The sequence below is a fragment of the Protopterus annectens genome, chromosome 6.part0 (genome assembly GCF_019279795.1).
Source record: "Protopterus annectens isolate FY-2018-M chromosome 6.part0, PAN1.0, whole genome shotgun sequence".
NCBI lineage: Eukaryota > Metazoa > Chordata > Ceratodontiformes > Protopteridae > Protopterus > Protopterus annectens.
Genome location: NC_056737.1, coordinates 1,777,036,251 through 1,777,050,175, shown reverse-complemented (window position 1 = coordinate 1,777,050,175; position 13,925 = coordinate 1,777,036,251). Strand labels below are relative to the sequence as shown.

Sequence of the window (13,925 nt, the reverse complement as noted above, 5' to 3'; positions counted from 1 at the left end):
CCAGACTGGCCACACTAGCACTGGTACCCAGTCTTAAAAAACTTAGCACAAGAACCACCCTGGATTTTACCTCAAATCCCACAGTTGCTGACACAGTACAACAATCAGATACTTAACAGTCAGCTAAAGACCTTAAACCTAGCTGCATGGAAAATTCCCTAGTCAAGCAAGCAGTGCCTCTCTCCAAAGCTGTTATGGATGTCATTCTGGAGGCCAGAAGGCCTAGCACCAGGAAAGCATACTCGGATAAATGGAAGAGATTCTGTGCCTGGAACCATGTGCATAGACTTGACCCTCTTGTCCCAAACATTCCTCAGATACTGCAATACTTAACTGAGATGCTGGACAAGGGCCTCTCCTTTTCATCCATCAAGATCCACGCCTCCGCTATCTCTGCTTATTACAACACGGATCCACCAATTTTTTCTAATCCTTTGCTCAAACAATACCTCAGAGGGGCTAAAACATAAGACATATGTAAGTAGAGCACCTACACCAACTTGGGACCTCAACTTTGTTTTGGAAAAATTAACTTTACCTCCTTTTGAGCCAGCTAACACAGCAGAATTAAAATAAATCTGTTGGAAAACTGCTCTGCTACTGGCAATAACATCAGCACAAAGTGTTTCAGAATTACAGGCACTAATGGCAGTGGAACCTTTCCTCATCTTCCACCAGGACATGGTGTCTTTAAGAACTAACCCTACGTTTATGCCAAAGGTGGTATCAAGTGTGGCTCTAAACCAAACACTTCACTTTCCAACTTTTTATCCAAAACCACAGAACAAAGGGGAGAGACTATTACATTCTTTGGACATTCACAGACAGCTACGCTTCTACTTGGACAAAACCAAAGCTTTCAGAAAATCTGAGCAATTATTGGTAGCATCCGCTGCAGGAGCACAGGGAAAAGCCATTTCAAAGCAGACTATTTCAAAATGGATAGGACACTGTATACGTTTCTGCTATACCCACCATGAGAAACCTGTACCTAGCAGCATTAGATCTCACTCCACCAGGGCAACAGCCACTTCAACTGCCTACCTCAGTGGAGTACCTACGAAGGATATTTTGGAAGAAGCAACATGGAGTTCTGTGCATACCTTCACCAATCATTACCATTTGCCTTTATACTCCAAATCCAGAGCCGGCTTCACCACTTCTGTACTGCAGGGCCTTATAGCCACCCCTAATGCCTTATAGATCCAGCCTCCCTACCTCAGCTTTGGGATTCCACCCAAGTGTGATGACTGCAGCAGTGTAACACGATGAACATAGTACAGTTTTGTACCTACAATAAATGTAGATGTTCGAGTGTTGACACTGCTGCAGTCCAGGTTACCCTCCCTCCTTTCCCTGTTACTCCCTGGTACTTACCTAGGGCATCTACCCTTTATTACCTATGGGGAGTATTTGCTGGCAACTAAAAATGGTTGTTTGCTTTTCTTTGGTATTGTTTACTAGCAATTTGAATTGCCTACCTATTTGGGGGCACCTAACATCTGGAGCAAGAAAAACTGAAGAAAATGGCGTCTGCTGCATCTTGTATACCCCTCTCGCACTGACGTCAGGGAGGAGGCGACAGCAGCCGACGCCAGACCAAGACTTTGGAACTCTGGCCGACTGCGGGACCGCCTGACGGCAGGATAACCCAAGTGTAATGACTGCAACAGTGTCAACACTCGAACATCTACATTTATGGTAGGTACAAAACTGTACTATACTCTGCCTCCAGCTCCCAGGAAACCTGATAGGTACTATAGAGTACCTGACTCACAATTCCTCTTCAAGAATCTTACTGCGGATCCAGAGACCGTATCCCCAAGGACCAAAAGGCATTAAGGCTACTACTACCAAAAGTCATACCCCTTCTGACAGGGATTCTAGGGCTTTAGACAGACTGGGTAAGAAGGTATACATCTCTGCTACTCTGGCCATTAGGGCTGTAAATTGCCAGTTTCAGATGTTAAAGTATCAGCAGCATATTATGGGGCTAATTAAACAAAATGATATTGATTCCTGACTGTACTGAACAGAAAGACTTACAAGAGTTAATGCATTCTGCTGACCAGGTTGGTAAACGTACTTTGCAGTGTCATTTTGATGCTTTAGAAGCATCTTGCAGAGCTGCTGTTACTGGGTCTGTACTTAGAAGGCATGCTTGGCTTAAGGAACAAAACTTGCTAGATCATGTAAAAGCAAAATTACTGGATGCAGTCTTAAACCAAGAGCGCCTTTTTGGTAATAAAGCAGAAGAAGCCCTCAAAAGAATGGAAGAAAAAGCTAAATCTATGCAAACTGTTAAAATTTCTTACAAGTGCAACCACCTAGATTCAGTAGGCATTGGTCTTCAAAGAACTGGCCCTTTCCAGTCCTTCTCAGTCCAAACCTAGGGGCAGCAGACCACCGAGACTTCATACTCAGGTTATGCACAGATCTAAGCAGTGGGGTGCTCTCACGTCCAAAGCAGGGAGTAGTAAGCCACCCCCTATGGTAAAATTGCACAATGACTTATCCTTAACTCCTCCAAGCCTTGCCCAACTATTTGCACCTTTAGGAGGAAAGCTTGCCCTGCATGCAAAAAACTGGGAATACATTACCCAAGACAAGTGGGTTTTAAACATAGTTTCCCCTAGGATACAGATTCCACTTTCACTCACTCCCAACCCTAAGTGGATGGCCAGACCTCCCCCAAACCTGTGAGCGGAGGCCCAAAAACAAGTGCTCTCTCTCAGCATCAAGGCTATTCAACCTGTCCCAGCAGAACAAAGGGGACAAGGCTTTTATTCACGACTGTTCCTGGTTCCCAGAAAAGAAAGCTCCTGGTGTCCTATCCTGGATCTGTCTATTCTCAACACCATTCTGGTGGTTCCAAAATTCAAAATGCTAACTCTGCACAACAGCTGCTTCCTATGCTAGCCAAGGATGGCTGGCTGGCAACCCTAGATTTAAAAGAAGCTTACCTGCACATCCCAATCAGGGAATCTTGCAGGAAATACCTATGCTTCAGGGCAGGCTCCATGCACTATCAGTTCTCTGCACTTCCCTTTGGCTTATCTACTGCAGCCAGGGTATTCGCAAAGTGCCTAGCTCCAGCCATTGCATTTTGTAGGCAGAGAAATATTCAGGTTTACCCATACTTGGACGATTGCCTGATTCAGGCAGAAAGTATGGACTTGCTATTACAGCACCTGGCATTTGTAAAGAGACTTCTAACTTCACTGGGGTACACCATCAATTTGAAGAAATCTCACCTAGTACCCTGTCAACAGATTGTGTTCCTGGGAACAAGCTTGAACACAACTTCCCAGATGGCATTCTTCACTCCAGAGAAACAAATTTATTTGACAACTTACTTCAGCCTACTGGCCACAAAAACCCATCTATCTGCAAGGAAAATACTGCAAGCTCTGGGGTGTATGGCTTCTTGTATTCTGTTAATTCCATATGCAAAACTGCATATGAGGAAACTTCAATGGTATCTAAAAAGTCTATGGTGTCAACATTCTCGGGACCTGGAAACAATAATTCCGATCACCCCTTGCCTAAGGGTAGAGTTTCTCTGCTGGGCAGAGGCCTGCAACCACAACAAGGGGCTCCCTTTCACTCTACCCCCTGCCGCCCAAACCCTAACAACGGACGTATCAGACTATGCGTGGGGGACTCGCATGGCAGGACAATACATTTAGCGCCAATGGAACCCAAAGCAGATGCACCTGCATGTCAATCAAAAAGAAATGTTAGCTGTACAGAATGCTCTGACAGCCTTCAGAGACCTTATTCTTCCAGGACAACTATTGGTAAAGACAGACATCACCACAGTTATGTGGTACATAAACAAGCAGGGGGGAACCCATTCCTACCCACTCTGCAGAGTAGCCATGACTCTGTGGAACACAGCCTTGAGCAACCAAGTGCACCTACAAGCTCAATTCCTGCCAGGCAAACTAAATTCACTGGTAGGCGACTTAAGCAGAAATCTCATGGACCCACACAAATGGAAACTGGAATCCAAAATATGCAAGCTCTTGTGGAACAAATGGGGGACTCCGGAGGTAGACCTGTTTGCCTCCCCTCAGAACTACCAATTGAACTACCAATTGAACAAATACTGCACCAGAACTCCCCCACAGCCAAGCTTGGAAAGTGTTTGCCTGTCCTTACCTGGGAAATCCTCTGTCTATGCCTTTCTCCCTCTGCCTCTCCTCTCGAAGGTTCTACTAAAGATCAAACAGGACAAACCAAGGACAATCATGATTGCACCAGACTGGCTACGCCAGAACTGGTACCCTCTTTTGCGCAGTCTGACAGTGCTACAACCATGGCACCTACCTCAGACCCCTTCTCTGCTGTCCCAGCAGGCGAGCCAGGTTCTGCACCCTCCCCTTCAAACCCTGAATCTTGCAGCCTGGCTAATCCCCTGAGCTCACCTCTAGCAACCCTCAGTAAGCAGGTGCTGGATGTCATTCTTGAGGCAAGGAGGCCTTGTACTAGAAATTCCTATTCAGAAAAGTGGAAAAGATACTGTTTCTGGAGCCAGTCTCAGGGGATGGGCACAATGGTGCCCAGCTTACACTGTATACAAGATTGCTTAACAGAAATGCTCCACAAGGGCCTATCCTTCTCCTCAATTAAGATTCATGCCTTAGCCATCTCAGATCATTATAATACTGAGCCACCCCTCTTCTCTCATCCTCTGGTAAAACAATTCCTTAGTGGGGCCAAAAATTTAAGACCCCCAGGAGAGCTCCCACTCCTACCTAGGACCTTAAATTTGTATTGGAAAAACTTATCCCCCCCCCTTTTTTTGAACCGGCTGCTACAGCAGAGTTGAAATTACTCTCTTGGAAAACAGCTTTACTTTTAGCCATCACTTCAGCTAGAAGAGGGTCTGAACTGCAGACCCTTATGGCAGTGGAACTCTTCATTATCTTCCATGCGGACAGGGTTTCCCTCAGGACTAACCCATCTTTTATGCCCAAGGTGGTGTCCAGTGTGGCCTTAAACCAGTCCATTCATTTGCTTACTTTTTCCCCTAATCCTCAGAATAAGGGGTAAAAGGATATTGCTTTCTCTGGACGTGCACAGACAAGTTAGATTCTATTTGGACAGGACTAAGCCTTTCAGAAAATCTGACCAGCTGCTAGTCAGCTTTGCTGCAGAGGCAGAGGGAAAGGCCATTTCAAAGCAAACCATTTCCAAATGGATAGCACACTGCATCCATTTCTGCTACAAGCACCATGGCAAACCTACGCCACAGGGGATAAGAACACATTCCACTAGGGCTGCATCTACCTCTGCTACATTTCTCAGAGGAGTCCCTACCAGGAACATCCTGGAAGCTGCAACCTGGAGCTCTGTACATACTTTCACCAAGCATTACCACTTGCCTATCTTTTCTAAATCCATAGCTGGATTTGCCACAGCAGTCTTCCAAGGCCTGATTGCCAGCTCTAATACCTCCACCCTTACTTAGCTTTGGGAATCAACCCAAATGTGATGACTGCAACAGTGAAACATGAAAAACATAGTACAGTTGTGTACACTTACCATAAATGTAGATGTTCGAGTGTATTCACTGTTGCAGTCCTGGTTACCCTCCCTCCAGCCCCCTGATTGTCTTTGCTTTCTCCTATCCTTTTGCTTTGGCATATCTTATACTGTGTGCATTTGCTTTTTGCTGGGGGTGTTACACACCATGTAATTGCTTCCTATTGTGGGGGCACCTGACATCTGGGGCAAGAAAAACTGATGTAATGGCGTCGGCTGCATGTTTTATATCCCTGACTACCTGACGTCATGGAAGATGAGACAGCAACTGACACGGGACCCAAGACTTTGATAATCAGGCCGACTGAGGGCTACTGCAAGCAGATAACCCAAATGTGATGACTGCAACAGTGAATACACTCGGACATCTACATTTAAGGTCAATGTACACAACTGTACTTTCTTCTTGAAATTGTTAACTGCTGCAGTAGCCTTAGCTGTATGGGTGGATTACCATAGCTATCTATGTTTGGGAGCTGGAGAGAGAAAGGTCCAGAAGTTCCTGGAGAATGGTCCTAGCAAAGCATGATCTAGACCTAGAGAAGGGGTCCAGCTTATAGTGTTTTGTAAAAGTATGTAGAGAGAACCAAGTAGCAGCTTCAAGAATACTTCAGGAACCCAACCCTTTCCAAAAAGCCATAGAAGAAGCTAAGGTCCTTGTGGAGTGGGCCGTGGCCCTGCCTAGAATAGATTTGTCAAGGTGAGTATAACAGAAAATAATAGCCTTAGACAACCATTTGGAAATAGTCTGTTTTGACACTCTCTCTCCTTTCTTGCCTTCACAAGAAATGAACAATTGATATAACAATATGAAAGATTTAGCTCTGCCAAGATAGTTATTGTCTGTGGATGTCTAGGCATAAAAGAAGGATTAGTTCTCAGACATCTTCTCCTTGTGGAAAATGAGGTAGAGTTGACTCCCTATAAGAGCTTGCAACTCAGATACCCTTCTTGCAGAGGACAGAGCAAGTAATAAAACTGTTTTTCATGTTCAGAACCTCAAGTCAGCCAGGTTAGCTGGTTCAAATGGCGCAAGTGTTAGGCTGGTTCAAGTGGCGCAAGTGTTAGGCTGATTCAAATGGTGCAAGTGTTAGGCTGGTTCAAATGGCGCAAGTGTTGGGCTGGTTCAAATGACACAAGTGTTAGTTTCTTTAACACAAAATTAAGATCCCAAGAAGGAGCCACTGGTTAACGTGGAGGCCTCTTATGCAAAACTCCTTTCAAGAGCATTTTGACATGTTACTGCCTTGAAAGAGCTAGGTCTATGGACAAACATGCTGAAGTTGCCAATAAATGAACCTTGGTAGAGGAATAAGAAAGGGCATAGGATAGTAACTTACACAAATATTGTAGAAACAGAGAACAACTAGCCCTAAAAGGGTGCTGTTTATGTTTCTGACACCCACTAGAAAACTTTTTCCATTTGCTAATGTATGATTTTCTAGTAGCAGGCTTTCCTGCTCTATTAGTACCTGCTGCACATCCTCAGAAAACAAGTGCCTAAAGTGAATTAAGACCCCATCGTTCAGGCAGTCAGTTAAAGATGATTGATGTCAGGGTGTATCAAACACCCCTGTTTTGTATGAGTAGAGCCTTTCTGTGAAGAAGCTTGTGGTAATTGCCCCTGGCCATTTCAAAAAGAATGGAGAACTATGATTGCTTGGGCCAAAAAGAGAATCATCACAGTGATATTGGGGGATTCTTTCTGAATCGTCAGAAGTACCCCTGGATATTGATGGAAAGGGTGACACGGCATACAGGAACATTCCTGTCCAATGAAAAGAAAACGCATCCATCTTCAGGCCTTCCTGCACAGAATCCTGGAACAGAATTTTTCCAGTTGATTGTTCAGAGAGGAAGCAGAGAGGTCTGCTTGAGAACTCCCCACAGAGTAATCAAATTTTGAAAGATCCCTTGATCCAGTTTCCATTCATGAGGGTCTGCCCTGGTCGTGCTCAGTTTGTCTGCCATACAGTTTTGCTGTAATGGATTGTAGGATGCCTGTAAAGTGATTGTGGTGTGAAGCTATATTACCAGCTAATATGACTTAAATGCAAACTGGGTACAAATTGGTTCCCCTTGCTTGTTGATATACTACCGCATCTCTCAGGTATTAACTGTAACTACTTGAAAAGATTCTGATGTCTGCTGCCTCTGTCATGACCCAGTTGGAGGCCAACACGAGGCTTGCTATTCACATGTCCTCAGAGGCTGTGCCGACTTTTGTGCCAAATGAAAAGGGGGTTTGGTGGGTGATTATTCTGAATGGCCTAGGGGGAATTCCTCAGGTATTTGTTAGGGAAGAAGGACCTGGTTCCTTTATTGAGGTTAGGTTTTAGAACCCCCTAAAACTTGTTAAAGATGAGATTTCTATAACGGGGGGTAAAAAAAAAAGATTAGGCATGTAGTCCCCGTAGCTAAGGATCCCCATATGAAGATTTTACTCGGGGGGGGGGGTCTTTTTTAGGCCCTCATGACATTAAAATCCCTCTCGAGGTTTGTCAATACCTTCACCAGTTAGTGTCCACTTTTCCTGTAAGTGACTTAAGGTTTCTGATTCCTTTGAGGACAAAGGTCTGGATTCTGGGGAAGGAATCATTTGATTATTCTTCCCATATCCATTCCCCTCTTTCTCAGGGATCGGATGAAGATGATACTGTCTCCCCTCATTCCCCTATTCAGGATCGATCGTTTGGGGATGCCCTTAATAAAATGATAAAATGTTTTCAGTGTGAGGGTTCCCAAATGCATGAGTTTTAGAAGAGATGTTATGATCTCTTACAGATGGACTGTCCCATGTCTTTTGCAGTAACTCCTGTTTGGAAGTCTTTGAAATCCTTATTGTTGCTTCACTGGCTCCAGAGTCCTCTGCTCTTAAAAAGCCAGACCGGTTCTACAAGGTTTCTGAGGCTCAGGAGTTCTTGTACAAGAATCCTCCTGACCCTGCAGCAATTTATATCTGCTGAAAAAACTTTTAAGTTGATTTCTTCCTCTAAGCTGTTACTTTCTGATAAGAATAGTAGAGCTATGGACAGGTATGCCATCTTAGCCTTCAGGGTCATTAATTACCGGACCCATATGACCATGTATGTTCTGGCTCTACTATTTAAGCTGTGAGCATTTTGGCTGATGTGCCTGACTCTGAAGCTAAGACCTCTGCCATTTCCTTACTAGGTTGTATATCGCAGGTAGTTTGCTGTTCCATTAAATGCAGCTGTGATGCTGCTGATGCCTGTTCTTGGGCAGCTGCGTCAGGGTCACTTGTCAGGAGGTGTTCAGGCTGTACAAGTGTAGAAATGCATTTTAGCAGCTTGGGTCTGTCTTTGTTCAAGTAACTACTTTTACAACATTTTTCCTAGGCTACTGGATGGTTTTGATTAACGAGTGTTTTCTTCCAAACTAGGGCAGCACTTACAACACTGACTACACTGGTCAGCTTTCCCGGACATCACACATGCTGTCAGGGTTCTAGTGAGGGCTTTGAAAAAATAGCAGTATCTAAACCATGATCTAAATGCTTGAAAATGTTGGTAGCAGCTAAACCATGATGCAAGTCTCTGGGCAGTTCTCCTCTCCCACCTACTCCCATCAGTTTCCTCCCTCATAAAGCAAAGTGCTCTTTTATGTAGGGTTACCATATTTGGTTATACGAAAAAGAGGGTGCTGTGTCACTCGCAACAAAATGTCACAAATACCAAAAATAATAAAAATAGCTTCTGCCTTCGGCACCTCTGGCCATGCAACAAATTACAAGTACAAACAACGATTCGGTGTTAAGAATAGAGAAGGCATATATAATGCATGATTTTATATTTAATATATTTAATTAACAGATGTTAAGTTGTCTATCTCGCCTTCATTCTTGCTGGATGGGTCCACTCTAAAGCTCGAGAGTTGGTTCCACTATATCCCACAATGCTAGGCGAGAGTTACCTCAGATCGAGGTTGGTTATTCTACCGGTTCCTGGTAAGTTTTAGCTTTTTCTATAAAAAGTTACTCTTTTTTCCCCTTTTTTAGTTTAATTATTCTTAAATTAGTGTAGTTCTTTGAACTTATCCCCGAACCTAATTTTTTCCCGTTTCTTGTTAAAAGAACTTTTAGTTCTTCCCTTGGGCCTTAGGCCTTCCCTTCCCTAGGGAGTGTTTGTGTAGTGTACTACTGTTTATTGTACTTTATTTTTTAGTATTTTTTTTTTTACTAAAGTTTGTTATTCTGACAGGGTATAACTGGTGTGTTTGAGTGTGTGTTTGTGTTCACCAGTTAGGCTATGTCTAAAAATTCAAGAAGTGTGATGCGTGCTGTCAGAAAATGTCTCTGACAGACGCTCACACTTCTTGTGTCTATTGTCTGGGGCCTTTGCACCTGCAGGACTCCTGTGCTGTCTGCCATGGCTTCAGCCCCAGGGTCCTGCAGGAAAGAAAAAACAAGCTCATATTGAGAGGCTTGTTGAAGCCTGAGGATTCCCTGTCTGTCTCAACAGGAAGCCCTCCAAGGCATCGAGGTCTTCGGCTACAGGCGAGACCTCAGGTTGTTCAACCTTTGCCTTTATCGGCTCCGGCTGGAGCCGATAAGACTCAGTCCACAGTTTCCTGGGGCCACCGGCTCTCGCGGAGCCGAGGTTATCGAGATCTTGAGCCGACAACCAGAAAGAGGTCTAGGTCACCTTCTCTTGGCTCCCAGGATCTCCCCTGCTGTCTGAACGGGCCAAAGGTCTCATTCCTCTAGGTCGCCGAGGTTGTCCGATCATGACCTTCAGAGGGTGGTGAGTCGACTACTCAAGTCTGAGGCACTAGCCCAGATCCTTCAGAGCCCGACCCATCAGTCGGTGCCTGTCGGTCCATCAACTCCTTCCTCCTTCGACTCTCTTGGAGACAATTGTCTTCGGCTCCCCTCGTTTTCTTCCATGGAGGAATAGCCATCACTGTCGGTGCGGGGGTCCTTAGCTCCTCGGGCGGGGACCTCTGGCTCTGCCTGACAGGGGTGCGAGGTCATGCGGAGTGTGTTAGAGCCTGGCTCTACTCCACAGTCGGCTGCCCCTCCCTCTATGCTGCCTCAGGGTAAGTCGACTCACTCCCTCATCCCGGACCGCAGAGAGCCAACTCCTCAGGAGCTCCCTTTGGGGATTTCATCCTCTTCGAGGCCTCTCCTGATTTGGCAGAAGAGCCCCCTCGGAAGAGGAAGCACATTGACTCACCTGAGTCTATCACGTCGGACACAGATCTGGATGATTCTGAGGGTTCCCCTCTTCTGAAGATGTCTCATTTGCAGACATTCTGGAGATCCTTAAACAGAGAAATTGGCCAGCCCTCAACCCTAATCTGTGTATCTTGAGGCGTTTGGCTCTCGCCCTTCCACCTCCTGGGTGTCCCGACCCCCTCATGCAGGTGGTTGCTAAAAGGCATGGGCGGCTCCTGATTCAGTGGACCCCACTCCCAGGAGACCCTCCAAATTCATCACAGCTCCATCAGACAAGGAATTTTTATCAAAAGGAGTCTCTGTGGATGCTATGGTGGTAGCTGCACAAAGAAGGAACTGGCTGATCCTTCAGTGCCTGTCCATCCACCTAACAAGGAATCTAGGTCCATGGATAGGCGGATGTTCTCCTCAGCGACATTTACTATGCGTTAGCTGAACTACCTGTGCCATTTCACTCGTCTTCAAAGGGACTTGATTAAGTGAAATGCTGATACAGCTGCGGGTTTCAAGAGAAATGAACACGCAGCTGGCTATCCTAATTCTATTTCCAACTCCTCCATGCGCCTCCTCTTATGCGGCCGATGGAGCGAGCAGGAACAGGGCGCCTGGATGCGGAACCTTTCAAGGCGTCTTTCACGAACTCCCTTTTGATGGATCATCTATTTTTGGTCCACAAGTGAAAGAAACCCTGACTAGGTCGGATGGCAAGACCCTTTCTGCCGTCCGTTTTCCACTCCTTCTAGGCCTTACCCCAAAGGCCAGAAGGGAGGAAAGATGTGGTTCAAACAATCTCAAGGGACTTCGCCTGGAGTCGGTTCCCGCCAGAGGCAGAGGGGAACAACAATGGTAGACGTCGCCCTAGAGGCAGAGGGTCAGAACCAGGGCAATCAGCCCTTTCAGCATCCCTGAGGTGTTGCCCGACTGCCCATCTTCGGAGGCAGTCGGTGTCACTGTACCCAGAAGCCTGGCTATCCTTGACACAAGACAAATGGGTACAGTCCATCATTTCGAAGGTTATTCTATTCCCTTTCTTCGTTTTCCAAGTCAGTCAAAAATCCCTTCCAGATGTTCCACCGCTCAAAGGGATATAGCAGCTTTGGAAATTTCAAAACTGCTCGCAAAAGAGCTATTCAGCCAGTGCCAGCAGACCAACTAGGATCCGGAATCTACTCAAGGTTCTTTTTAGTTCCAAAGAAAACAGGGGACTGGAGACCAATTTTGGATCTCAGTATCTTGAACAGATCGGTCAAGAAAACAAGATTTCGGATGGTCACGCTGCAATCCATTCTTCCCCTATTGGGAAAAGGAAACTGGATGTGCTCTATAGACCTTCAGACTATCACATAAAATGAACAGGCGCTCCAGAAGATTCCTCCGCTTCAGGCTGGGAACCAGTCATTTTCAATTCAGGGCCCTGCCCTTTGGTCTCACCACCGCCCCGGTGTTTACCAAATGCATGGCAGTGGTAGCTTCTCACTTCTGTTCCAGGTGTTTCCATATTTGGACGACTGGCTCCTCACAGCTCCCACCAAGCATCTCCTGATGGCCAGAGATTACACTTTTCGCGTCTGTCAAAAACTGGGTATCTCAATAAATTGCGAAAAGTCTGTTTTGTACTATTACCTACATAGGCACAAATTTAGATACTGTAAACATGTCTGCAACACTAACGAACCAAAGGATATCAGACATTCAAAAATTGGTATCACTACTTCTCAACAACAACAGAGCCCAAGCCAGGTTAGTTCTAAAGGTGTTGGGAATCATGGCAGCGGCCATACCCCTCCTTCCATTGGCCAGATACCACATGCGGATCCTTCAGTGGATGCTCTTTTCTCAATGGTCATACCAGGAACTTCCAATGTCTCACACCATTATGATCACGCGTGCAAAAGCATCTCATGTGGTGGATGTCTTCCCCAGCTCCTGTTGGGGAGACCATTTGTTCCACCTCCTCCGGTTGCTACTCTGACGGATGCCTCCCTGATCGGGTGGGGGGCATTATCAGGGCAGGACAGTCCAGGGCACATGGCAACCATGCCACTTGCACATAAATGTTCTGGAGATGAGAGCAGTGCTTTTAGCGTTGCAAGCCCTTCAACACTCTCTTCCCTTGGGAGCGATTGCAATCCAGACAGACAATATGTCTGTAGTGTGGTACATCAACAAACAAGGCGGAACCAGATCATACCCCTGTGTCGAAGCACTCAGACTGTGGCAATGGGCGATTTCTTCTCAGCGTTTTCTGATAGCAACGCACATCCCGGAAGTCCAATCACATTGCGGACAAGTTGAGCAGAGCTATACTCATGCCTCACGAGTGGTCTCTGAAAGACTCTGTAGTGAGAGATATTTCTCAAGTGGGGTCAGCCTTGCTGCGATCTTTTGCTACTCCCCAAAACAGCAAGTGCAGAAAATACTTCACTCTATTCCCTTTACCAGGCCAACCCTAGTCCAAGTTTGGCCCGGGGACTTCTGTATGCATTTCCTCCTTCCCACTGATCTCTCAAGTAATACAGAAAGCTATCGCTCAGAAGGCCTCATTGATCCTCATTGCTCCTTACTGGCCTCGACAAGTGTGGTTCCCCTTTCTGCATCGATTTCTTTTGGGCGACCGTGGAATCTGGACCTAGTTCCAGATCTTTTGATCCATCAGTCGGGTCAGTTTCATCGCTCCCTCCCTCTCTGAACCTCACTGCTTGGTTCCTCCACTTCCAACCGTAGCCAGGCTTCCTCAATTATCTCACTCTGTTAGAGATATTTTGATAGCTTCCCATAAATCTTCCACTCGAAGATTTATTTGAGTAACATATTGGGCACAAGGAAAGGACATAGATCCTTTCACGCTTCCATCCAACTAGTCCTTGATTTTCTTGCTGAACTCTTCCATGCAGGTTCATCTCCATCTACTCTTAAGGTTCAATTGGCAGCTATTTCTAATTTCCATGTGGGTATTTCTGAATCTTTTTGAAAGGAGTTTTTCTTCTCAGACCTCCTGTAAGAAATCCTCCTTCTCCTTGGGACCTAAATTTAGTTCTTGCTTCTTTGATTCTTTCCCAACCTGCAGCTTCATGTTCCTTAAAGTTATTATCATGGAAAACTCTCTTTCTGATGGCTATCACATCAGCTAGAAGAATTTCAGAACTTCAAGCACTCAGTTGTCGTTCTCCTTACCTTG

General features: G+C 45.7%; 1 protein-coding gene across 1 annotated transcript in view; it reads left to right on the top strand.

Annotated features, from left to right (window-relative positions):
• The window catches only part of LOC122804932 (carboxy-terminal domain RNA polymerase II polypeptide A small phosphatase 1-like), a 773,332-nt gene that overhangs the window by 106,503 nt on the left and 652,904 nt on the right, over positions 1-13,925 (top strand). The gene's annotated exons all lie outside the window — the stretch shown is intronic.